Here is a 27,514-nt window from a genome sequence, read left to right as displayed (position 1 = left end):
CTCAAAATAATAATCTGATATATACATACATACTCACAATTGCATCTATATTTATATCTGCCTATCCATTGAATATCATAAGGTCACACTGATATCCCAAGTCCAGTCCAACACCACAGGCTCATTCTAATTTTCTCTTTTCATATTAATAACTTCCTTTTCTAAAAGCAACAAACCTGGATTACATTATCCTTTATCTACTTATTTATCCATGCCCCAGGAAGGTCAACAATCTTTTGGTGCTAATGCCTACTTTGCCCTTTTACAGATGCCCTCTTCTCCCTGCTTGGGCTCTGACACACTCCCTAAGCCACCTCCACTACCCATTTGGACACCCTGATTACTGCCCTCCTAATTCGACTCAGACTGTGCTATATTGTACAGAGATTGGGATTAGACAACCTGTCTGGCAAGGAAGGGTGTGCAGGGGAGCTAGGGTTTCAGATTGGTCTGAAAACTCTTAATTCCAACCCCCATCATGCACATGCCTTCTTCACCCTTATCTGGCTCCTATACAATGTTCAGGGCCATTTCTCCCAACTCTTGGGTTCTGATGCTATCATTGTAACCCCATTATAAGAAAGACACCCTTCCTAACCCTCTTGAGTTCACACTCCCCAGTCTGCCACACCGGCCCTCCTCCCATCACAGACACCTACTACCTCATGTTTTTTGGACTGAATTATTCAGGAAGGAAATAGAAAAGAAAATAAAAGAGGAAGTAAAGTGAAGAGTAAAAAAACTAATAAGAAAAAAAAAGACAAAAGCTAAGTTTTGGAGAAAAAATAATGAAACCATAAATTTCAAAAAGACCGTAAGAGTACATTTCTAGTGATCCTGATGTCTGGCTAAATATTGGAATCACTTAAAGAACTTTTAAAAACTAAGATACTGAATGTCTTGGTGAAAAGGCTGTTATTTAACCAGGTCTCCTAATGCGTATTAATGGCTCATTGTAGTATACTGGTGTTTTCAAGTCTGTCCTTCACAGAGTACACTGGTGTTTTCAAGTCTGTGCTTTTTTTCTCAAGCTTAGAGGGATTATGTATATATGTGCGTAGGTGGAAAAGAGAGGAATCGAATACCTAGTGATCACTCCCACTTCCACTGCAACCAGTAGAGAAAAAAACTCTAAATGTGTCTTCTGTATTTGGCCTCCATGTAGTATTCCATTAAAAGGCTTTTCTCTGTTTAAAAATTATGAGGGGCGGGGGGCAGCCTGGGTGGCTCAGCGGTTTAGCTCCACCTTTCTGCCTAGGCCTGATCTTGGAGACCCAGGATGGAGTCACACGTCGGGCTCCCTGCATGGGGCCTGCTTCTTCCTCTGCCTGTGTCTCTGCCTCTCTGTGTGTGTCTCATAAATTAAATAAATAAATAAATAAATAAATAAATAAATAAATAAATAAATAAATAAATAGGTCGGAGGGGCAAGATGGCAGAAGAGCAGGGTCCCCAAATCACCTGTCCCCACCAAATTACCTAGATAACCTTCAAATCATCCTGAAAATCTACGAATTCGGCCTGAGATGTAAAGAGAGACCAGCTGGAATGCTACAGTGAGAAGAGTTTGCGCTTCTATCAAGGTAGGAAGACGGGGAAAAAGAAATAAAGAAACAAAAGGCCTCCGAGGGGGAGGGGCCCCGCGAGGAGCCGGGCTGAGGCCGGGGCGAGTGTCCCCAGGACAGGAGAGCCCCGTCCCGGAGGAGCAGGAGCTGCACCAACCTTCCCGGGCGGGCGGAAAGGGGCCCGCAGGGAGTTGGAGCAGGCCCAGGAGGGCGGGGATGCCCTCGGGCTCCCGGGGACACTAACAGACACCTGCGAGCGCAGGAGAGTGCGCCGAGCTCCCTAAGGGCTGCAGCGCGCACGGAGGGACCGACCGGAGCAGCTCGGAGGGGCTCGGGCGGCGGCTCCGCGGAGGGGGCTGCGGGGCGGGAGCGCGAATCCAACAGCGCAGGCCCCGGAGCACAGGGCGCCGGGACACAGCCCAGGATCCGGCCTCCCCCGGGACAGGCAGAGGCCGGGAGGGCCCAGGACAGCGAGGACGCTCCTGCCCCGAGCTGAGCAGATCAGCAGCCCCGCCCGGAGCCTCCAGGCACTGCAGACCGAGAGCTCCGGAGTTACTGCAGAGGCTGAATCCAGGCTTCCAGAGTTGCCATAGCAACTGCGGCTGTTCCTCCTGGGGCCTCACGGGGTAAACAACCCCCGCTGAGCCCTGCAGCAGGCAGGGGCAGAGCAGCTCCCCCAAGTGCTAACACCTGAAAATCAGCACAGCAGGCCCCTCCCCCAGAAGACCTCATTTAATAGTGAAGCTTGCAAATTCCAAAGATAAAGAGAAGATCCTTAAAGCAGCAAGAGACAAGAAGTCCCTGACTTTCATGGGGAGGAATATTAGGGTAACAGCAGACCTCTCCACAGAGACCTGGCAGGCCAGAAAGGGCTGGCAGGATATATTCAGGGTCCTAAATGAGAAGAACATGCAACCAAGAATACTTTATCCAGCAAGGCTCTCATTCAAAATGGAAGGAGAGATAAAGAGCTTCCAAGATAGGCAGGAACTGAAAGAATATGTGACCTCCAAACCAGCTCTGCAAGAAATTTTAAGGGGGACTCTTAAAACTCCCCTTTAAGAAGAAGTTCAGTGGAACAATCCACAAAAACAAGGACTGAATAGATATCATGATGACACTAAACTCATATCTGTCAATAGTAACTCTGAACGTGAACGGGCTTAATGACCCCATCAAAAGGCGCAGGGTTTCAGACTGGATAAAAAAGCAGGACCCATCTATTTGCTGTCTACAAGAGACTCATTTCTGATAGAAGGACACCTACAACCTGAAAATAAAAGGTTGGAGAACCATATACCATTCAAATGGTCCTCAAAAGAAAGCAGGGGTAGCCATCCTTATATCAGATAAACTAAAATTTACCCCGAAGACTATAGTGAGAGATGAAGAGGGACCTATCTCATACTTAAAGGATCTATCCAACAAGAGGACTTAACAATCCTCAATATATATGCCATTGTGGGAGCTGACAAATATTAAAACCAATTAATAACCAAAGTGAAGAAATACTTAGATAATAATACACTTATACTTGGTGACTTCAATCTACCCCTTTCTTCCCTCGATAGGTCTTCTAAGCACAACATCTCCAAAGAAATGAGAGCTTTAAATGATACACTGGACCAGATGGATTTCACAGACATCTACAGAACTTTACATCCAAACTCAACTGAATACACATTCTTCTCAAGTGCACATGGAACTTTCTCCAGAATAGACCACATACTGGGTCACAAATCGGGTCTGAACCGATACCAAAAGATTGGAATTGTCCCCTGCATATTCTCAGACCATAATGCCTTGAAATTAGAACTAAATCACAACAAGAAGTTTGGAAGGACCTCAAACACGTGGAGGTTAAGGACCATCCTGCTAAAAGATGAAAGGGTCAACCAGGAAATTAAGGAAGAATTAAAAAGATTCTTGGAAACTAATGAGAATGAAGATAACAACCGTTCAAAATCCTTGGGATGCAGCAAAAGCAGTCCTGAGGGGGAAATACATCGCAATACAAGCATCCATTCAAAAACTGGAAAGAACTCAAATACAAAAGCTAACCTTACACATAAAGGAGCTAGAGAAAAAACAGCAGATGGACCCTACGCCCGGCAGAAGAAGAGTTAATTAAAATTCGAGCAGAACTCAACAAAATCAAGACCAGAAGAACTGTGGAACAGATCAATAGAACCAGGAGTTGGTTCTTTGAAAGAATTAATAAGAGAGATAAACCATTAGCCAACCTTATTAAAAAGAAGAGAGAGAATACTCGAATTAATAAAATCATGAATGAGAAAGGAGAGATCACTACCAACACCAAGGAAATACAAACGATTTTAAAAAACATATTATGAACAGCTCTACGCCAATAAATTAGGCAATCTAGAAGAAATGGACGCATTCCTGGAAAGCCACAAACTACCAAAACTGGAGCAGGAAGAAATAGAAAACCTGAACAGGCCAATAACCAGGGAGGAAATTGAAGAAGTCATCAAAAACCTCCCAAGACACAAGAGTCCAGGGCCAGATGGCTTCCCAGGGGAATTCTATCGAACGTTTAAAGAAGAAATCATACCTATTCTACTAAAGCTGTTTGGAAAGATAGAAAGAGATGGAGTACTTCCAAATTTGTTCAATGAGGCCAGCATCACCTTAATTCCAAAACCAGACAAAGACCCCACCAAAAAGGAGAATTACAGACCAATATCCCTGATGAACATGGATCCAAAAATTCTCAACAAGATACTAGCCAATAGGATCCAACAACACCAACATGGTGAATTAAGAAAATTATTCACCATGACCAAGTAGGATTTATCCCCGGGACACAAGGCTGGTTCAACACTCGTAAAACAATCAATGTGATTCATCATATCAGCAAGAGAAAAACCAAGAACCATATGATCCTCTCATTAGATGCAGAGAAAGCATTTGACAAAATACAGCATCCATTCCTGATCAAAACTCTTCAGAGTGTAGGGATAGAGGGAACTTTCCTCGACATCTTAAAAGCCATCTACGAAAAGCCCACAACAAATATCATTCTCAATGGGGAAGCACTGGGAGCTTTTCCCCTAAGATCAGGAACAAGACAGGGATGTCCACTCTCACCACTGCTATTCAACATAGTATTGGAAGTCCTAGCCTCTGCAATCAGACAACAAAAAGAAATTAAAGGCATTCAAATTGGCAAAGAAGAAGTCAAACTCTCCCTCTTTGCAGATGACTTAATACTGTACGTAGAAAACCCAAAAGCCTCCACCCCAAGATTGCTAGAACTCATACAGCAATTTGGTAGCGTGGCAGGATACAAAATCAATACCCAGAAATCAATGGCATTTCTATACACTAACAATGAGACTGAAGAAAGAGAAATTAAGGAGTCAATCCCATTTACAATTGCACCCAAAAGCATAAGATACCTAGGAATAAACCGAACCAAAGAGGTAAAGGATCTATACCCTAAAAACTATAGAACACTTCTGAAAGAAATTGAGGAAGACACAAAGAGATGGAAAAATATTCCATGCTCATGGATTGGCAGAATTAATATTGTGAAAATGTCAATGTTACCCAGGGCAATTTACACGTTTAATGCAATCCCTATCAAAATACCATGGACTTTCTTCAGAGACTTAGAACAAATTATTTTAAGATTTGTGTGGAATCAGAAAAGACCCCGAATAGCCAGGGGAATTTTAAAAAAGAAAACCATAGCTGGGGGCATCACAATGCCAGATTTCAGGTTGTACTACAAAGCTGTGGTCATCAAGACAGTGTGGTACTGGCACAAAAACAGACACATAGATCAATGGAACGGAATAGAGAACCCAGAAGTGGACCCTGAACTTTATGGTTAACTAATATTCGATAAAAGAGGAAAGACGATCCACTGGAAGAAAGACAGTCTCTTCAATAAATGGTGCTGGGAAAATTGGACATCCACATGCAGAAGAATGAAACTAGACCATTCTCTTGCACCATACACAAAGATAAACTCAAAATGGATGAAAGATCTAAATGTGAGACAAGATTCCATCAAAATCCTCGAGGAGAACACAGGCAACACCCTTTTTGAACTTGGCCACAGTAACTTCTTGCAAGATACATCCACGAAGGCAAAAGAAACAAAAGCAAAAATGAACTATTGGGACTTCATCAAGATAAGAAGCTTTTGCACAGCAAAGGATACAGTCAACAAAACTAAAAGACAACCTACAGAATGGGAGAAGATATTTGCAAATGACGTATCAGATAAAGGGCTAGTTTCCAAGATCTATAAAGAACTTATTAAACTCAACAGCAAAGAAACAAACAATCCAATCATGAAATGGGCAAAAGACATGAAGAGAAATCTCACAGAGGAAGACATAGATATGGCCAACATGCACATGAGAAAATGCTCCGCATCACTGGCCATCAGGGAAATACAAATCAAAACCACAATGAGATCCCACCTCACACCAGTGAGAATGGGGAAAATTAACAAGGCAGGAAACCACAAATGTTGGAGAGGATGCAGAGAAAGGGGAACCCTCTTACACTGTTGGTGGGAATGTGAACTGGTGCAGCCACTCTGGAAAACTGTGTGGAGGTTCCTCAAAGAGTTAAAAATAGACCTGCCCTATGACCCAGCAATTGCACTGTTGGGGATTTACCCCAAAGATACAGATGCAGTGAAACACGAGGACACCTGCACCCCGATTTTCTAGCAGCAATGTCCACAATAGCCAAACTGTGGAAGGAGCCTCGGTGTCCATCGACAGATGAATGGATAAAGAAGATGTGGTCTATGTATACAATGGAATATTCCTCAGCCATTAGAAATGACAAATACCCACCATTTGCTTCGATGTGGATGGAACTGGAGGGTATTATGCTGAGTGAAGTAAGTCAATCAGAGAAGGACAAACAGTGTATGTTCTCATTCATTTGGGGAATATGAATAATAGTGAAAGGGAATATAAGGGAAGGGAGAAGAAATGTGTGGGAAATATCAGAAAGGGAGACAGAACATAAAGACTCCTAACTCTGGGAAATGAACTAGGGGTGGTGGAAGGGGAGAAGGGCAGGGGGTGGGGGTGAATGGGTGACGGGCACTGAGGGGGACACTTGACGGGATGAGCACTGGGTGTTATTCTGTATGTTGGTAAATTGAACACCAATAAAAAATTAATTTATTAAAAACAAACAAACAAACAAACAAATAAATAAATAAATAAAATCTTTAAAAAAAATTATGAGGGGGATCCCTGGGTAGCTCAGCAGTTTAGTGCCTGCCTTCAGACCAGGGCATGATCCTGGAGTCCTGGGATTGAGTTCCACGTCAGCTCCCTGCATGGAGTCTGCTTCTCCCTTTGCCTGTGTCTCTGCCTCTCTCTCTTTCTCTCTCTCATGAATAAATAAATCTTAAAAAATAATAATAATAAATACAAATTATGAGAAAGCATTGTTTTTTTTTTTGTTTTCTTTTATTGGAGTTCAATTTCCCAACATATAGCATATCACCCAGTGCTCATCCTGTCAAGTGCCCTCCTCTGTGCCCGTCACCCAGTCACCTCCCTTTCTAGTACCCCTTGTTCGTTTCCCAGAGTTAGGTGTTTCTCATGTTCTGTCACCTTCACTGATATTTCCCACTCATTTTCTCTCCTTTCCCCTTTATCACCTTTCACTATTATTCATATTCCCCAAATGAATGAGAACATACACTGTTTGTCCTTCTCCGATTGACTTACTTCACTCAGCATAATACCCTCCAGTTCCGTCCATGTTGAAGCAAATGGTGGGTATTTGTCGTTTCTAATGGCTGAGGAATATTCCATTGTATACGTAGACCACATCTTCTTTATCCATTCATCTGTCGATGGACACCGAGGCTCCTTCCACAGTTTGGCTATTGTGGACATTGCTGCTAGAAACATCGGGGTGCAGGTGTTCTGACGTTTCACTGCATCTTTTATTATAGTATTTTGCTTCTCTAAATTATAGCATTTGGCCTTTACTATAATCAAGGCAAATTCTGAAAATACTCAAGTATTCTCTTAGAAACATCAGCATTCTTCAGTGCAACAAAAATTACTCCAACTTGCCAATCTCTTTAATATTATATCTAGTAACACATGCTGTTTCATTATGTTTTGTACATAGTTTAATAAGCTTCATTCTTTCATACAAAGGGTAAGTTTTAAAAACTCATTCTTTGTAAAATGAACCTGATATTTTAGGAATATTGATGTTTAGAAAATGATGTATTATCTAAATCATGACAAATATTATAGCTATTGCTATTTTTTTACCATTAAGAAGATGAAGTATAGTAGTAACACATATCTTTTCACATCACAAGGATATTAAAGTAATTTAATAAATATTTGTCATGTTCTCTATGTTCAGTACTATGAAAAAAATAAGTAGTTCACCTCTAAGAGAGAAATTCATACTTTATCTGGAGAGACAGAAAAAACAACAACAACAAAAATAATGAAGCAGTGCCAGTACAAGTATAAAGATAAAAGGGTGAGAGAACTGTGGAGGGTGGAAAAGGGTGTAGATGTAGAGGTCAGTCTAGGAGTTTTAGAAAAGGCTTTCTATAGAAGGTTAAGGTTAAGCTAAGCTTAAGCAAAGCTTATTCCTGCTGATTATTTCAAAAATATCCTTAAATGTGGCCAGGGTGAGCTTCAGCATATGAAGCCCATATGTTGCATTGATACTAATGCAAGATCATCTAACAATCTCTATGCTTTATTTAGATAATTTGAGTAGGCAGGTTCTGAAACATGACATCATTCACTCCTTCCACACCTCATGTAATGAGCATTAATGGTTTTGTTTTTTTATTTTTTCAAATGTCCACTTTCTGTAAATATTTGGGAAGAAGGCTTCTGTGACAGTAGGTACATAAAGCTCAAAGTAAGTCTGAATAGTGAGAACTGGATTCACCATTTGTTAGTTATATGGTGATAATTTTTGTCAGTTTTTTACAGCTGCTTCATTTAGAAAATTGGTATAAATACATCTTTCCTGATATTTAAATGTCATGAATGAAGCAATATAAGATTGTATCTTTGTTATGTTTAATGCATTTCATAGATGTTAAACCATATGCTTTCATTATTTTGAAATAATGAATTCCCCCCCCAAAAAAAGATGACAACATAATTACAATAAAAGTGGGTATAAGAATATAACAGATATTTTAATAAGTTCTTAAAGACTGGGTGTGGACAACCATGACAGTTTATTATTCCTGGGAGTCTCAGGCAAGAAAATCCATTCTCTCATCAGCTCTTTTCTCTGTACATCTACCAGGTAGTCATGAGGAAGACTGGGGACAGAGCAGGACCTGAAAGAGACCTGTTAGTGGCATAGACATACTGGATCTTCCTAGGTGTATGGGTGGAGGAGAACTTTGAGAATTCCCCTGTGTATATTATAGGTTCTGTATGTACACAAGGTGGTGATTGGCAACCACTTGGGAAGAGCAAGGAGCCCTGAAAAATTGTACCACTGAGGCCCTTGTGTGTGGGTCTACCTAAGGTTGAGGTTAAAGCAGGAGAACCAAAAAAGCACTGCTCTTACCATAAGTAGCAACTTTAGCAATCTTTTACCAAGGGGGTGGGGGGCAAAAGCACAGAGAGAAACCACCCACGTGTCATAGGTGTGCAAGCTCACAGAAAGCCAGGGTGGAACAGGAAGAACTCTAGCACTCTGGAATTTACGTTAACTTTAAGGTAATACTGCCACACCACTAGAGGAAACTCAAACCCAGCTCAGCTACAGATTAGATTTACTCAACTTTTCCCCTCAAATTGTCTGACAGAAAAAAAGCCTGCCCATCGACAGGCATAAATTTTATTTACTTAGCTTTAATTGACAGTCCACTCGGAGTGTCTGGATTTATTTAAACATTATAAGACACACAAACAAGACCTATTTCAAGAAATAAAAGCTTGAATAGAACCAAAATTGGAGATGGCCCAGATACTGACTTTCAGGCAGGGAGCTTAAAATAACTGCATTTAATCTGTTAAAGAAATTTAGTAGTGAAAAAGATGGCAGCATGCATGAAAAGATGGGGGGATTTTAGGATAAATAAGTAAAATACAAAAAGATTCAAATGGAAATGTTAGAAAAAATATAGGAAGAAATTACTTCAACGTTAGAAATTACTTCAACATTCAACACTTCAAACTTCGCTTCAGCAGAAGCGACACAGCAGTGGAAAGAATCAGTAAATTTGAAGATAGTTCAATAAAAATTATACAAACTAAAACACAAAGAGGAAAAAAGAGTCAAAAAGCAAACAAGCATCTAAGTTGTAAAACAAAACCACATGGCTTAATATACCATAATTAGAATTTTAGGAAGAAGAAAAACAATGTAGCAGAAGAAATATTTGGAGAGTTAAGGGCCAAGACTTTTTCAAATATAAGGAAATACAATAAGTCACATTTCCAGAAGCCTCAGAGATACTCATGAAGCAGGATAAATATAGTCAAATTTATTTTATTTTAAAGGGATTAAAAAATTAAAGTCTGTTATATTCACCCACATTGTTACCATGTCCAGCTGCTGCTGCTGCCTCTTCCTCCTTCCTCCTCTTCTTCCTTCTTTTGTGGTGTGTGTGTGTGTGTGTGTGTGTGTGTGTGTGGATTCAAAAGCCTATTTGGCATCATACTTCCTCTATCAAAAGAACTGTCTTTAACATGTATTTTCATGCAAATCGACTGGAAGTAATTTAGCTTTTGTTGTCTGAAAAAGTACCTTGCTTTCCTATTTGTAAAATGCTTTCACCGGGCATAATTCTGAGTGGGGTTTGTTTTCTTTCTGTATATTAGATAAGCATATCATTGTCTAATGGTTGGCAGAGTTTTGGAAGAGAAGTCTATTCACATTTGTATAATGCTTCTTTTTACTCTGGCTTCAATATTTTCCCTTTCTCTTTGTTTTTTTGGCAATTTGGCTATAAATTGTGACAGTGGGGTTTTCTTCATATTTATCTTGAAATTCCAAAGTTAATACAGAAGATAACACTTCCCAAGTGATTTTATGAAGCCAGGATTATCCATTGGTAGCAAATCGAAATACACTTAAAAAACTCCCCCAAACTGTATGCTAATATCCCTCATAAACATAAGGAGAAAAAGAATGTAAAAAATCTGACAAATCAAATCAGAATTGTAGTTTTTAAGAGAACACTATTTCATGACCAAGTGGGATTTACTTTAGTAATTCAAGATTGGTTCATTTCAAAAACAATATGCATTTTTATAGTCTCATCAGACTAAAACAATAAAAGCTATATGGTCATTTCATTAAGTGCAGAAAAGATATTTGACAAAATTCAATAGGCTTAAGACAAAGACTGTGAACTAGATATATGACTATCTAGGTTATTTATTTCTTTGTGAGTTAACTTTGTTACTTTTTTCTCTCAAGGGATTTCTTCATTTAATCTAGGTTTTTGAATTTATGGCGTGAAACTGTTCAAAATAGTCCCTTATTATCTTTTAATGTCAATAATCTGTAGTTATGGCTCTTCTTTCCTTTCTGATATTGGTAAATTGTGCTGTTTCTTGTTTTTGCACAGTCTGGCTAGAGTTTTATCAAATTGATTGAAACTTTGACAAGAAGCAGCTGTTAGTTTCACTGGTTTTCTCTACTGTTTTCTCTATTTCAATATAATGATTTCTACTTGTTCCCGTAATTTGTTTCCATGCTTCACTTTGGATTTAATCTGCTCTTCTTGTCTAAAAAATTTTAAGGCTGAAATTTAGACCATTAATATGAGACAACTGTTCTTAATATAAGCACTTATGATATAGATTTTCATTGAAGCACTATTTGAGCACCTTCACATTAACAATGACATGTTATATTGTTATTTTTAAAATCTATTTTAAAATATCTCATAATCTCCTTCTGGAAATACCTCTTTGACCCATAGATTATTTAGAAGTATATTATTTAATTTTCAAATATTTCTGAATTTTCTAGATAACATTTTGTTAATTCTGGTTTAATTCTTTGTGTTCCCAGAACACATTAGGAATAATTGGAATCTTTTAAAATTTGCTAAGATTTGTTTTAGCTTAGCACATGCTATAACTTGATGATTCTTTCATGTGTACTTGAGAAAAATGTATATTTTGCTTTTTGGGAGTGTATTGTTTATAAATGTCAGTTATGTTGTGTTGATCAATAACGTCATTCTAATCTTCTATACTCTTACTGATTCTCAGTTTACTTGTCCTGTCAATCACTAAGAGTTCAAGTCTACATTATAATTATGGATATGCCTGTTTTTCCTTTCAGTTCTCAGTTTTTGCTTTGTAATGTACTTACACATTAGGATTATAATGCATCTTCATGAATTGATCCATTTTTCATTATGAAATGTTTCTATTTATCCCTAGTAATATTGCTCATTCTAATATCTGCTTTGTCTGATATTAGCATAGCCATTCTGGTTTTCTCTTGATTAGTGTTTCCATGGTATATATTTTTTCATCCTTGTACATTTAATCTAATTCTATCTTTATATTTAAATTTGAGTTCCTATAGATGACATGTAATTGATTCTTGTTTTCTTTATCAAGTCTAAAAATCTCTGACTGGGATCTCTTTTAGTTGGATATTGGAACCATTTATAATTAATGACATGTAGTTGATTCTTGTTTTCTTTATCAAGTCTAAAAATCTCTGACTGGGATCTCTTTTAGTTGAGATGTTGGAACCATTTATAATTAATGTAATTATCAATATATTTAGGTTTAAATGTACTATATTTCTGTTTGTTTCATTCCTAGGCCTTCCAGCTTGGAGTATGTATAAAAGTGGCTCTGGGGATTGCATGTGTAATTTTGTTCTAACCCTCTGTGTATGACAATATACAGAGAGAAAGTCCGACATGAGAACTTCATTTTGTTGATACTTTTGAAGGGCAGGATATTATGTTATTTATGTTCTCCTGCAGTACCTAGCATAGTATTCTACATATTTTAACAGCTTAGTAATATTTGTTGATAAAATTTCTTTGTTTCCTTTTGTTTTTGTTTTTTTTTGTTTGTTTCCTTTTGATTACACATTGCTGTCTCCCTCTAACCCTTTAAAAAAAGTGAATTACTTTATTTGATATAGTGAATTATAATATTCAAAGCTTGGCACCATAAAATAACCACAGACTAATGCTAGGAAACTTTGGTTGGATTCCATTTTGGAGAGCATGAACTAATTGTTTCACCTCTTTGGAGCTCAGTTTTGTCTTCAGGAAAACAAGGAGATTAGTCAAAATAATCCTATAATCTCATTCATTCATTAAAATGACACCTTTTTTGGATTGCTATTCTATTACAGGCATTGAGGTATGTAGTTCCTGCCATCATGAATCTTCATAAAAATAGTTCTATTTATATATTTTTATAATTATTTCATTATTGCATAATTGGAAATCTCATTACCTTTAAATGTAATTAATATATGCTAGGAGAAAACAGAAATGGTGAATAGGATACTGTGGATTGATTCTCTCAACATCTCTTCTAATCAGCTTCAAATATTGTACAGTCTGGAAAGTTGAAAATCACATTTTTCAGATTCCCTTGAATCTAAGACTCTGGATATGTTTATATTTCACCAATCAGATGCACAAGTGTAAAACTGAATTTAAATTAAATTATGTTAAGTGGCGGGGGGGGGGGGGCGGGGGCGGGAAGAGGCCAGGTGTGAGGCATTTATTTTGCTGCTGTTGATCACAGCAGAGTAGAGTGGTCATGGGATTGTCTGGAGCAGCAGCTTTGTGACTTAGGAGCTGTATTCCTTATCATGATAAAAACAGAGGTACCCTTAGAGACACAGTTTTGTGGTGTAGCTTCAGCGTCTTTGTTGGAAATTCAGCCTAATGTCTTGTTACTTAATTTTTCCTCCAAATTCTATAGGTCATTTAACACACTTCAATAAATTTCTTTCTACTTCAGTACTCTGCAAGCAAATGCTGACTGACAGAAATGATTAACAAAAGGGAAAACATACCTGGGAAGAGTTATGAAAATTTGAATTTCCCAGACAGATCTGAAATTATTAGTGATCTGAGGTATGTTTAAATGGGTATTTAAGTATAATGGATTTTTTTCAGTAGGGCTTCTGAAAAACTTAGTTAATTTGTGTTATAATTCACACTGTGCAGCATTTTGCCAACACATTTCAGGAAATTAATAATTCATTTCAAGGGAAATCTATTATTAGCTTGCAAAACAGAGATAGTTTGTGAAGCATTCGTCTAAATAAAATACCCAGCAGTCTGAGCAAACAACTTTTGCTTTTTGTTCAAGTGTATTTGTTCCAAGTAATCTGTTTAGACTTTTCTTTCCAGCCTTATATCTTGTTTTCATGCTATAGTAGACAGTTTTCTGGATAGAATATCAATAGCCAACCAATATAAAAAGTACATACTCCTATAAGGTGGTGGTATTATTTATTTGGACAAAGTAATTTAATTTCTGTTTGGATACAGTAACGAAAACCAGATGTGAAATTAAAGTGAAAACACTAATAAGATAAATATATTTTTACTTTATTTCCCAGTTTTTGTGTGGATCTAAATGACTTCAATGGGGGTAAGAATTTACGAGTAAGAAAGAACTCTGAGGATTTTGATGATGAGATAGTTTTTAAATTCTGTAGAATCGGGGATTCCTGGGTGGCTCAGCGGTTTAGCGCCTGCCTTTGGCCCAGGGCGCGATCCTGGAGACCCGGGATCGAATCCCACATTGGGCTGCCGGTGCATGGAGCCTACTTCTCCCTCTGCCTATGTCTCTGCCTCTCTCTCTCACTGTGTGCCTATTATAAAAAAAAAAAAAAAATTCTGTAGAATCCTAGGCTTGAGATCAGCCTTAGCTTTATAAAATTAATGACATCATACTGCAATGTGATAGGCACTGTCATTTTCTAAAGTAAAGGGAGAAACTAATTCAGCCAAGAGTGGTAAGAAAAGACATCACAAAAGATGTGATGTTGGATATCTAGAAGGCTTGTTAGAGTTGGAGTTGGTTGGGATAGAGTGCAATGTAAATAAGATGATTGAGGGTGGGTCAGTGTGATTATAGACCTTGGGTATGACTTCTGTAAGTCTAATTTTGAAAGTCAGAATGAAGGCTCAAAACTTGGCAATGTGTCACAATGTGAATTCAGTGGTACGAAAAAAGATCACAGCATTAGAGTGTCACTACTATGATTAACTATTAAGTTCATGTTTCAGTCTTAAGCAGGCACTATATGCCTGGCCTTGAAATAACTTTTCAGTGTTCCTGCTCGCTGCTTCCCCATGGGTCCTTTGCTATCCATGTCAGGTCTTGGCCAGGAAACTCTTTCTGGCCCATCTCTCAGTAGTAGCTGACCTCTACTTTGTATCAGTCCTGGACCATCAGTCTAGGAGCTTTCTTTCACCTTTTAATTCTACCCTTCTTCCAGAAAGAGTAGATTTTTCTCTGGCTGTGGGGATGGGAGGGTTTCCTCACCTTCCTCAGAAACAGTTACATTTACATCACTTTCACATAATGGAGGGCCCTTTCCTGGCCTCAAGGTGTTGGAGGGGTTGCTGCCCCTCTCTTAGTGGCTTAAGAATTTATTGTATATGAGACATAGATCTGAGGAAGCGAGGGGTGATTTGTAGTTCCCTTTCAGTGGTAACTAATTATTACCTAAACACCTGGACATGGGTATCACCAGCAGTTTCCATGCTGCTTGAAGCCCTGCACCCAGTCTTCAGTAGGAACACCTTTGGAGGCCTGTGAAAAAGAAACTGTAGTTTAGGGTGAATTCTACTTGTGTCAAGGTTCTCACATCACTCTAAAATAATAAGCTATCCTACTCATTGACTTTAAGAATGTGTAACATTGTAGCTGATTGCCTCTTACCTGATTTGCTGACAGCAGTAGTTTCCTCATGTTCTGTCAGAAATGAAATAGTTCTTTAGTACTATCTCTTCTCAGAGGGGCATGCCATTAATTGGAATAGAATTGGTTTGCCTTGCAACCTTGCTCCCTTATGATTTCAAGAAAATTTATGATTTTGTAGATTATCTAACCTTCCTCATTGCTACGAGAGTGACATTTGCTTGCCACTTTCTACATCCTAAGCAGAAATGGAAATCCTTATTGACTAGTTGTAGAATCTATTGATGATTCTTGCCTGAAATAGTTATTACTATCATGATCACAAATTTTTCTAATTTCATCATCCCTTCCACATTTATTAATTGACATTTGAAAGCTTATGTTAAAAAACAAACGGGTAAAAAAGACTGAGAGTGTCAACAAATAACAAGAAGTAGGGGACCCACATTGTATTTCCTGAGCCATAGGAACTATGAAGCAAAACAAAACAAAACAAAAAACAACAACAAACAAACAAAAAAAACACTTACATTTGAGAGAATACTAGAGAAATAGCTTCCAGAAAATTCTATTTATGCTCTCAGTATAAAACTTAAATTCTGCAATCATTTTTTTAAGGGTTTGCTAAGGTGGTAGGCATGGATTTAGGCACCATGCTAAGTTCTGTTGATAGAAAAGAAAAGAACTGGGACGCCTGAGTGGCTCAGAAGTTGAGCATCTGCCTTCTGCTCAGGGCATGAACCCGGGATCTGGGATCCTGTCCTGCATCAGGCTCCCTCCATGGGGCCTTCTTCTCCCTCTGCCTATGTCTCTGCCTCTCTCTGTGTCTGTCTGTCATGAATGCATGAATGAATGCATGAATGAATGAATGAATGAATCAATCTTTAAAAAAAAAAAACTTTTTATCCATCCTCCAAAACAGTTAACCTTCACTCAACTTTTACCATGTCCCAGGAACTCTCCTAAATGATTAATAAGTATTATTTTATTTAGTCCTCACAGCAATCCTATGAAGAATGTACCATTATTATATTTTCATTCACAATTCAGTTAACTGTGGAGATTAATAAAAGTTACGCAGCTTGTGGAAGGGTTGGGATCTACCCCAGTCAGTCTTACTATAGAACCAATTCCTCTGGGTGTGGCAGTGGAAAAGGGCTTGGACTCTACCATCAGGAAGATCTGAGATTCTTGGAAATAGCACTTTCGATATAAGTGGCACTGGTCAGGTTCTATTAACCTCTCTTTAGTTTTTCATCTGCAAATTGGGAAACATAATACCTATGTCATTAAGCTATTATAATAATTAAATGAAAGTATAGACTATAAAAAGAATAAAATCTAGTATTATGCCTGACATAGTAATAACTCCAATTAACACTTAGTTTCCTTTTCATCCCCCCTTCCAACAAGGGTTTGGAATTATTGTAAGCGAAGTATATGTAAGTGTGGTAGTGCTATGGCAAGAGATATAAAAGTACTGTCATAACACAGAGATTACTTATTCTCAATTGGGAAGAAGGTTAAAGAAAGCTACACAGGGCAAATGAACCTGCAGTGCTATAAAATGCATGGCCTGATCTATTTGAAATGAGTGATAATAATCACATTCTAATGCTGACTGCCTTTCCATTTTCTCAAAATACTCTATTTGCATTAGCACATGTAGCTGATGTATGGATCTTGATGACAGTTTTTTTTTAATATTTTATTTATTTACTTACGAGAGACACACATACAGAGGCAGAGACACAGGCAGAGGGAGAAGCAGGCTCCATGAAGGGAGCCTGACGTGGGACTCGATTCCCGGTCTCCAGGATCACACCCTGGGCTGAAGGCGGCGCTAAACCGTTGAGCCACCCGGGCTGCCCTGATGACAGTTTTAAAAAGCATTAGACCCTTGGAACAGAAATATTTTTCCATGAACAAACTCTTGGTCCTGATTCTGGACTCTGCTATTTATAGTAACACAAACAAAACATTGTTCTTCCAGTTATCCACTCTTAAGAAACTAATTGAGATTTATGTCCCCTTTAGGTCTTGTCCTGCAAAACATCTCTAGGTCTTTTAACTATTCTTCCTATTTTACAAAGCTTATGTATTCTAGAAACATTCACTGTTTTTTTTTAAGATTTTATTTTATCCATTTGACAGAGATCACAAGCAAGGGGAGCGGCAGGCAGAGGGAGAGGGAGGGGGAAGCAGGCTCCTCCTGGAGCAGAGAGCCTGATGTGGAGCTCAATCCCAGGACCCCAGGATTATGACCTGAGACAAAGGCAGACACTTAACTGACTGAGCGACACAGGCACCCTGAAATGTTCACTGCTGTAGCAGGCACTGAGGAAGGCATTGGGAATTCAGTAGCAAATGTGATTACATATCATGCTCTGGAGAAGCATACAGGCTAAAATGAAGACAGACAAGTGAATAGAGGTTCTCTCAAAATGCTATGTATTCTAGGGTCTTTTCCTTCCATGTTTCCATCTCTAAACAAATACGAGTAAAACATGAGCAAGACTCACGTTTCAGTCATATCTAATACATGTAAAATTCTTGGACATTTTTTTAAAAATAGGGCAGGGTGACAGTGAAATTATATCTCCCTTATCTGGCAATAAGATATCCCTGGTTCTGGTTCAAGAAAAAGCTGCAGAATTGGAAAAGTGAACTATGCCTAATCCTGCAAGGAAGAGACAGAATTTGGAGGCAGGCTAGCAAAGCTGAGTAGTTCTGAATCAGTTTAGATCTCAGTAGACACCATTTGATGTAATCTGTACCTTGAGCCAATGCATTTACTGTTCTCATGGTCATGTGAAGTATAATTCTTAGAAAAGACAATATCCTTTTTTGGATACTCCTGTGATTCAGCAAACTGAATCACAAAGGAATCAACACTAATCAGTTGGGCTGTTTACCCAGTGGCTGTTAGAATAATTTGAATGAGTTCAGTGGAATTACTTTAGTCATCCCTGCCCTGGCCACACTCTTTTCATTTCAGTTTTGTTGATTGCACTGTATTCAAAGAAAGATGGAAATATCTTGACACATAATTTCTTATCGGGAGTGGGAAGTGAGGTTGGAGAGGGCTCATCCTTGTTTTAAATATTTTACCTCTTCCCCATATAAAGATGAGACTTTTGATCCACTATCAATGATTTTTCTGTTGTGCAATCTTATGACCATAGGTCCACATTTATAAGGTGGCCAATGAAGGTTAGCAGTTCATTCTGTGACCACAGAATGATTTCTCTATATACATAGCAAAAGAACTTTTGCAGACACCAAATCTTGGAACTATCATGTCTTTACTCACCAGGATCATCACTAACCTCCCAGACCTATTAATCACATATTTTGTCTTCACAAGCTCTGAATTAGGAGATGTGAGTGCCTCAATTTGCCCAAAGAAAAATAAAGCATTGGGTTGGAGGTAAGGTACTGACTGATGCTTTAAGAGGGAAGATCACGATTGAATAAGCTCTTTTAAAACTTCTTTCCATGTAGACTGAGAAGAAACAGGTAGGTCCCATGACCCAGGGTGGGATCATACATGCCTCCCTGGGCCTGGAAAAGGAGAAGACTCTATTTATTGTTCAATTAAATGAGTTTTATACCAGAAAACAGTGGTTATAGCTTCAACAAAACAGTTCTGTGGGGAAGAACTTAGCACTCAATTTTAGGATTGATTGATTGATTGATTGATTTTTCAATTTTAGGATTTAAATTTAAAAACTGATAGATACATCTTTATCATGATGTGTATGCATAGTGGTAGGGTAACACTGAAATACTAGGCTATAAGATCTATTCTCTTCATCTCTCAGAGTGCTCATGGGAAATGGATGCATTTCTTCATGATTCTTTGCTTGGGGAGATCACAACTAAGCATGATAAATGTGATAAAAACATATGACTATAAAAACTCCTGACTAAACAAAAGTTTTATGAAATAATTTTGCTTTTAAACTCTGTGACCTTCAATGCTCCATCCTGACTGTTTCATTAATATCATGCATGATTATATATACATAAAAGCCCCAGCAAAGTAAGTCATATTTATTATTGAACACAACTTGGTTCTATAAAGCCTACTGTCTTCTTCTCACTCAGAATCTATTTTTCGGAGTTTAGTTCTCCTTGTCTGAAATTCTCCCCCATTTTCTTTCTTTTTTCTCCCCCATTTTCTGAATCTCCTTTTTTTATGTAATTCTCATCTTATCTTTGGATATCAACTTAAATATCACTTCCTCAACGAAGTATTTCTTAACTCATCTGAGGAAATTAGTCTTTTTTAAATAATCATTCCTGATATCCTCTTGTTTTCCTACATTGCAGGTGTCAAGTTCTAATTATATAACCTTTTGTTTAATGTTTTTGTTTTCTGCTAGATTCTTAAGTTACATGAGAGCAGGAATAATTTTCATTGCATCTACTTCTATGTTCCCAGTGCCTAGTAAACTCTATAGTTCAAATAGTGTTCAATAAATGTTTCTCTAAGGAATGAACAAATTAAATGAAGATATAAAAACAAGGAGCAATATGGTAATCTAACACCAGGGAAGATGAGAAACTTTTAGGATTCACAGAAGTGTAGGTAAGCAATGTGACACTACTATTTCAGCCAGGGTTTGGATGATATACAAGTCATTCAGGTATGTGCTATGAGGAATTCACTAGTTCAAGCAAAACCAATTAAAAATGAAATCTGTAGTATACATTTGTGGAGGCACTAAAAATATACACAACAAAATAATAGCTCCATATATCAAGGGCTTACACTTTGCCAAGTTATGTATGCGTTAACTCCTACAGAGATGAATAAGACGTGATAGCAGCCTGAAGAACTCATCATGGAAAATAGTAATGAGTAATGCAAATAATTATCTCTAATTTAATATGTAAACATCTCTAATTTAGGATAGAGATAATTACAGAGAGTTTCAGAAAACAGAGAGCATGAGAGAGATTAGTTCTGCTTAGAGGCATCAAGGAGAGACTCAAAGAAGTGACATTAAAGCGGGTCTTGAGTTTAGTAGGTAGATAAGAACAGAAGGGTGTAATTAAGAGTATTCCTGAGAGAAACTGCCTGAAAGGGGGCATGTAGATTTGGTTGGCATGTTTCAAGAATGAATGAGCAGTCTGTTGCAAAAGGGAAGAGAATGGGTAAGCAGTGCAAGATAGAGGAGGAAAAATAAGATTAGGAAGAGACTGTAGAACTCTTGGCATATGATGCTAAGGAGTTTGGACTTAAATATTCTGTAACGTGTGGAGACTTCTAAAGATTTTTATGTGACAGACTGAGATCAAATTTATATTTAAAAAAAAAAAGGCTTCCCTTTGATCCAAGACTTTGTGATACTCAGAAGCTAAGAAGAAGAGATATCAATCAGCAAAAGTCTAGGCTTGGTTAGCAACCTTATATGTAGGACAAATACCACCGATTTTGGCATTCAAACATGGCTGATTCCACAGTGATCTTTCAGCCACATTTCTGCACAAAGATTGCAACTACCCTCAGTAATAACAACTGCACACATTAAGAATAAATATACCATCACATATGCTCTCCCTTTTGTATGTTAGTGTAGTCAACATCCCAGTGTTCACAACTGTTAATAATTGCACTTCTTTCATGTCTGGAATTATAAAATCTTAAAAGATAGAATACAAATTTCACATAATTTGAATTCTAATGAGTACATCAGAAGACTTTTTTTTTTTCTCCTATGGATTTCTTTTGATTTCAAAAAGAAAGAATGCTTTTAAAATATTTAAGTAGCACATCATTATATGAGCCCATCTTCCATTGAAAACCACAAATGGCACTTGGTTCAATGTATTATCATGCATTTTCTATGCATAGACAAACATATACACGCATTTTTTTCTTTGGGAAATGAACTTGCCATACTATGTATATTTTTATCCATGTAATTATTTTTTAATCTAACAAACTATCATGGATAGCTTTTCAAGTCAACATTTCAAATCTAACAGATACAACTATAAAATTGAATACTGCATACCTATCAGAACTTATTTAACCAATTTTTTTCTAATGGATATATATATATTTTTAAAGATTTCATCTATTCATTCATAAGAGACACAGAGAAAGAGAGAGAGGCAGAGACACAGACAGAGGGAGAAGCAGGCTCCATGCAGGGAGCCCGATGTGGGACTCCATCCTGGGTCTCCAGGATCACGACCCAGGCTGAAGGTGGCGCTAAACCGCTGAGCCACCCAGGCTGCCCTCTAATGTATATTTAACTGGATTTCTAATTATTAACTCTTAGAAATTATACTGCAATAAATATCATTTGATTTTTTTGTATATTTTCAAGTATAAAGTGCTCATAATCACTGTCAGTACTGCTAATTCAAAATGTACCTGCCTTTTAAATTTTGATTTTTCCAAATCATTCACCAAAAAAGGTATATGAATTTATACTACCACACAAGATTTAATGAACTGCCCATGTTCTCAAATTTGTGCTTTCCAATACAGGAACCCACTGCCTACATATATTTGCTTAAATTTAAATTAAATATAATTAAAAATTCAATTATCAGTTACATTGGCTATATTTTAAGTGATCAATAACTACTTGTGGTTAGTGCCTACCATATGGGATACCACAGATATAGAACATTTCTATCATTACACAAAACTCTACTGAACAGTGCCACTTCAAAATACAGTCAACATTGGATATTATGAATCTTTTATGTTTTGATTAACATAATAATTTATCAAGGTCTCATTTTAATTTTTATATTTTATTCAAATTATAAGTATTTTCTAAGCATTATTATTTATATTTCTTTTAATGTTAAGTGAATATTTATTGTACTTTTAATTTTCTATAGGATTATTTGACTTTTTTTATTAATATGTGAGGTAGTTATTAAATTACTATATCTATGAGCTGGCAGAGCAAAATATAATTTAAATAATATAATGGTGACATTATTTGATGGATAAAAAACGTTTTGAACTGGTAATAGTAATTTCTTGCAGAAAATACTTATAATATCATCCAACATAGTACTGAAAGTCCTAGCTACAGCAATCAGACAGCATAAAGAAATAAAAGGCATCCAAATTGATAAGGATGAAGTAAAACTCTATTTACAGATGACATGATACTGTATAAAGTAAACCCTAAAGATTCCACCAAGAAACTACTAGAACTGATGAATTCAATAGAATTTACTAAATTTGACTTCAATAAAGTTGCAGGACACAAAATCAATGTACAGAAATCAGTTGCATTCTTATACACTAATAATGAAACAGCAGGAAGTGAAATTAAGAAAATAATCCTATTTACAATTGCACCAGAAACAATAAATTATCTAGGAATAAACTTAACCAAAGAGGTGAAAGACCTGTACTCTGAAAACTATAAAACACTGATGAAAGAAATTCAAGATGGCACAAAGAACTGGAAAGATATTCCATGCTCATGGGTTGGAAGAACAAATATTGTTAAAATATCTTTACTACCCAAAGCAATGTACATATTTAATGCAATCCCTATCAAAATACCAACAGCATTTTTCACAGAACTAGAACAAACAATCCTAAAATATATATGGAACCAAAAAGACTTTGAATAGTCAAGGCAATCTTGAAAAAGGAAAACAAAACTGGAGGTATTACAGTTCCAGACTTCAAGTTATATTCTAAAGCAGTAGTAATCAATATGGTACTGGAATAAAAATAGACACACAGATCAATGGAATAGAATAGAAAACCCTAAGTAAACTCACAATTATTTGGTCAATTATCTTTGACAGAGGAGAAATAAATATACAATAGGAAAAGGAGTCTCTTCAACAAATGGTGTTGGGAAAACTGGATAGCAGCATGCAAAAGAATGAAACTGGACCACTTTCTTACTGCATACACAAAAATAAACTCTAAATGTATTAAAGACCTAAGTATGCTCCTGAAGCAATAAAATTCCTTGAAAAGAACAGGCAGTAATTTCTCTTACATCAACCATGGCAACATTTTTCTAGATATTTCTCCTGAGCAAGAGAAATAAAAGCAGAAATAAGCTATTGCTACTGCATCAAAACAAGTTTCCATTCAGGGAAGGAAGCAATCAGCAAAACTAAATGGGAGGAGATACTTGCAAATGATATATCCAATAAAGGGTTAATATCCAAACTATATAAAGAACTTACGCAATTCAACACCCAAAAATAATCCAATTAAAAATATATGAACAGATATATCTCAGAGAAGAATCCAGATGGTCAACAGACATATGAAAAGATGCACAACATCACTAATCTGGGAAATGCAAATCAAAACCATAATGAGCTATCACCTCACACTCGTCAGAATGGCTAAAATCAACAAGAAACAAGTGTTGGCAAAGAAGTTGAGAAAAATGAACCCACTTGCCCTGCTGGTGGGAATGCAAACTGGTGCAGCCACTGTGGAAAACAGTATGGAGTTTCCTCCTAAAGTTAAAAATAGAGCTACCCTATGTTCTAATAATCACACTACTTGGTATTTACCCCCCAAATACAAAAACACTAAAGCAGTAAAACTCAAAGCGATACATGCATACCTATTATTATTGAAGCGTTATTTATAATAGCTAAATTATGGAAACAGCCTGTGTCCTCTGATAGATGAATGGATAAAGAGGTTGTACACACACACACACACACACATGCACGCACACAGAGGAATATTATTTAGCCATAAAAAGAATGAATTTTTGCCAGTTGCAACAACATGGCTGGAGCTAGAGAGTAGAATGCTAAGAGAAATAAGTCAGTCAGAGAAAGAAAAATACCATATGATCTCACTCATATGTTGAGTTTAAGAAACAAAATAAATGAGTAAAGAGAATAAAAGAGCAAGAGAGATATCAACCAAGAAACAAACTCTTAACTACAGAAAACATACTGATGGTTGGGGTGGAGGGAGGCCAGTGGGGGATGGATGAAATAGGTGTTGGGGATTAAAGAGTATACTTGTCATGAAAGTAAAATAAAATAAATTAAAAAAAATAGTACTCTATAATAAATTATAAATTATTTATTCATCAAAATAATTTTCTAAAGATCCTAGATTGCCAACACTTGACTATTAAGCTTGGAATTAAGAATATAAACTAATTAAACTGATTTTCTTGATAAAGAATTAAGTGTATCTGGTTTATTTTACATAAGACCAACTTTATTCCTAGGTCTGCACAGCTGAAGAGGCTTTACTGAATTGAAAGATTGCATAACTCCTCAAATGTCTGGAAAAGGAACCTACACTAAAGATGATGTAAAATCTTCTCCCTCAAAATGTAAGCAAAAAAATGTATCTCTGCTTTAGATGTAAAAGTATAGAAGAAATCAAAATATGAATGAGATTTTTATTGCTTTAGTTTTAATGGTTAGAATTTTGTGCTAGAATTATCAACAGCTGACCAGAAGACAATAACATCTTCAAAATTTCTATAGCACTTTATTATTTCCAAAGAATTTTCACATAAATCACTTCTAAGCCAGAATTTACTAAAGACAACAGTTAAAAGTTTGGGGAAAGCTTGAAAGTATAGAGTTAGAAGGTTGAAAGTTCAGCACATAGGAAATAGGAAAAGGTTAGTTGAAAACTTATCCTGGCCAATGTGCAAGAAACAGAGGCTTGTTCTCATTGGTCCAGATGGGACTCAGCAGAGGCACTGCCATCCAGGTGTCAAAGGGCAGTGAGAAAACAATGTGGTCTGAAGGCTAGAAAAAGACCAGAGACCTGGCATACACCCAAGGAAGTCAGAGAGGTGAGAAGTGAGTCAAGGTTTGGGAGAAGTCTGAGCCTAGGGATCAGAAAGAATGGACAGTATTACCCAACATGGAATCCATAAAGGTTTTTAGACCTATAAAATCATGATAGTAACGATGATGACAGTGATGATGATGCTGGTCCTCTATGCTAGGTAGCCACACTTACTTTCCACAATAATTTTATGAAAAACATAATATTGGCTTTGTCATTTTACAAAAACCAGCGGCCAAAATCTAGACAGGAACAGATTGGTGATTCTAGTTAAAATCTTTTAGCTTGAAGTTTTATACTCATAACCACTACTTTCTTGCTCTTGAGGAGTAAAATAGCCAAAGGACCTGTCTATATACTTAGGCACAACTGAAATGATTAATAGGACCATCCCTTAATAAGGGAGTAGGTGCAGGGGATCCCTGGGTGACTCAGTGGTTTGGCGCCTGCCTTTGGCCCAGAGCGTGATCCTGGAGTCCCAGGATTGAGTCCCGCATCAGGCTCCCTGTGTGGAGCATGCTTCTTCCTCTGCCTATGTCTCTGCCTATGTCTCTGTCTCTGTCTGTCTCTCTACCTATCTCTCATGAATAAATAAAATCTTTAAAAAAAAAAATAAGGGAGTAGGTGCAGTTTGATCGCCCAGATTCCAGACACTGCGGAGAAGCAGTCTGAACTCTCTTTGGTGACTGGAAAACACAGGGGTTCTGCAGAAGAAGAGAAAGACTACACATTCTAGGCTATGGATTCCGGCAGGGAGAAACCCTATTCTTTATTTAGGGAGTTTTTCAGAGGCGGAATATGTGCTGTTTTGTGTAAGTAATAGCAGAGGCTTTTATTTAGAGGTGATCTTATCACTGTGCAATGTCAAAGATAAGTTTATTTTCAGCCTTTCCATTATATTCACCTTGCCATTGCCTTTGCTCCCTGTGCAACAAGTACCTCAGCAGTGCCTGGTCCTGCTTTCTTTTCATCCTGCTGGTTTCAACCAAAATGGAAAGGGAACCCTGGGGACATTTTGAGGAAGAATAATAATTTGAGTCTACCTAAGAAGAACTGAGATAGCCATGTTGAGGTAACAACAATTGAGAAAAACTTCCGATAGAGTCTCCCTCCCCCACTCCATGCTTGGGGTGTGAATAGGGGAAACAACTCTCACTGTGAGATGCCATCCCTTGCTAGTGTTGCTTGACACCCTTGCTAGCAGTGTGCTAATTTAGTCCCTGCCAAACCTAGGCTTTATTTTTTCTGGATTTCCTCAAATGTAAATTTGAGATAAAGATACATATTTTGCTGGAGCGTTTGGAGGATTAAACATGATTATGTAAGCATTTATCAAGATCCTCATTCGAAAGAAGCAATGTAAAAAGTGTGTGTTTTTTTTTTTTTGTTTTGTTTTGTTTTGTTTTGTTTTTTAAGTGGTGGTAGGTTGAATGCCTCCCTTCTGCCCAGGACATGATCCTGGAGTCCCAGGATCGAGTCCCACATTGGCCTCCCTGTGTGGAGCCTGCTTCTCTCTCTGCCTGTGTTTCTGCCTCTCTCTCTCTCTCTCTCTCTCTCTCTGTCTCTCATGAATAAATAAATAAAATCTTAAAAAAAATAAAAAAAATAAAGTGATGGTAGGGGATCCTGGGTGGGTCAGTCAGTTAAGCATCCAGCTGTTGATTTTTGACTCAGGCCATGTTCTCAGGGTCATGGGATTGAGCCCCCCAACAGGCTCTCTCTCCCTCTCCTTCTGTGCCTCCTCCCCACTCTCTCTCTCTCTTTCAAATAAATTAATAAATCTTTAAAAATAAATAAATAAATAAAGTAGTGGTAAATCATACCTTCTTCATGAAATGTCTCTGAACTCAATTTTCTCATTGGTAAAATAAAGATACGAATACAATAGTCTTATTGTGAGAATTATGAGATATATAGGAAAGTGCTTGGGTTATAGGAGGCACATAAGAAGTAAAAGGCATCAATGTAATGGTTTCTGTTGTAGGATCACCCTGCGCAATAAAAGCAATACTGGGCTACATTTCTTGGACGTCATCTGTAATTTTCTTCTTAGCACCCTCAAAAATTTATATGTAGATTCTGACAACATATTAGATGGTAGATCCCTTAACTGAGAAAGTGTGTGTGTGTGTGTGTGTGTGTGTATATATATATATATATATATATATATCCTAAATGTCTAACTATAGGGGAGTAATTATGTAAATTTCAGGGCTTGTCTTTGATAGAATATTCAGAATAATAACTATAAAATATAATGTTAA

At 37.3% G+C, this 27,514-nt stretch overlaps 1 long non-coding RNA gene across 4 annotated transcripts in view; it reads right to left on the bottom strand.

Annotated features, from left to right (window-relative positions):
- The window catches only part of LOC129506676 (uncharacterized), a 156,414-nt gene that overhangs the window by 99,702 nt on the left and 29,198 nt on the right, over positions 1-27,514 (bottom strand). For 3 of the 4 annotated variants that reach the window (XR_008663850.1, XR_008663851.1, XR_008663849.1), the window contains exon 2: positions 15,263-15,349. This is a non-coding gene — a long non-coding RNA (uncharacterized LOC129506676). Of the gene's footprint in view, positions 1-13,420; positions 14,403-15,262; positions 15,350-27,514 lie in introns of those variants that run through there. The other variant, XR_008663848.1, reaches the window with a different exon arrangement.

The sequence above is a fragment of the Nyctereutes procyonoides genome, unplaced genomic scaffold, assembly GCF_905146905.1.
Source record: "Nyctereutes procyonoides isolate TBG_1078 unplaced genomic scaffold, NYPRO_anot_genome, whole genome shotgun sequence".
NCBI lineage: Eukaryota > Metazoa > Chordata > Mammalia > Carnivora > Canidae > Nyctereutes > Nyctereutes procyonoides.
Note: the sequence above shows the minus strand (reverse complement) of the source record. Positions and strands in the feature narration are given on the sequence as shown.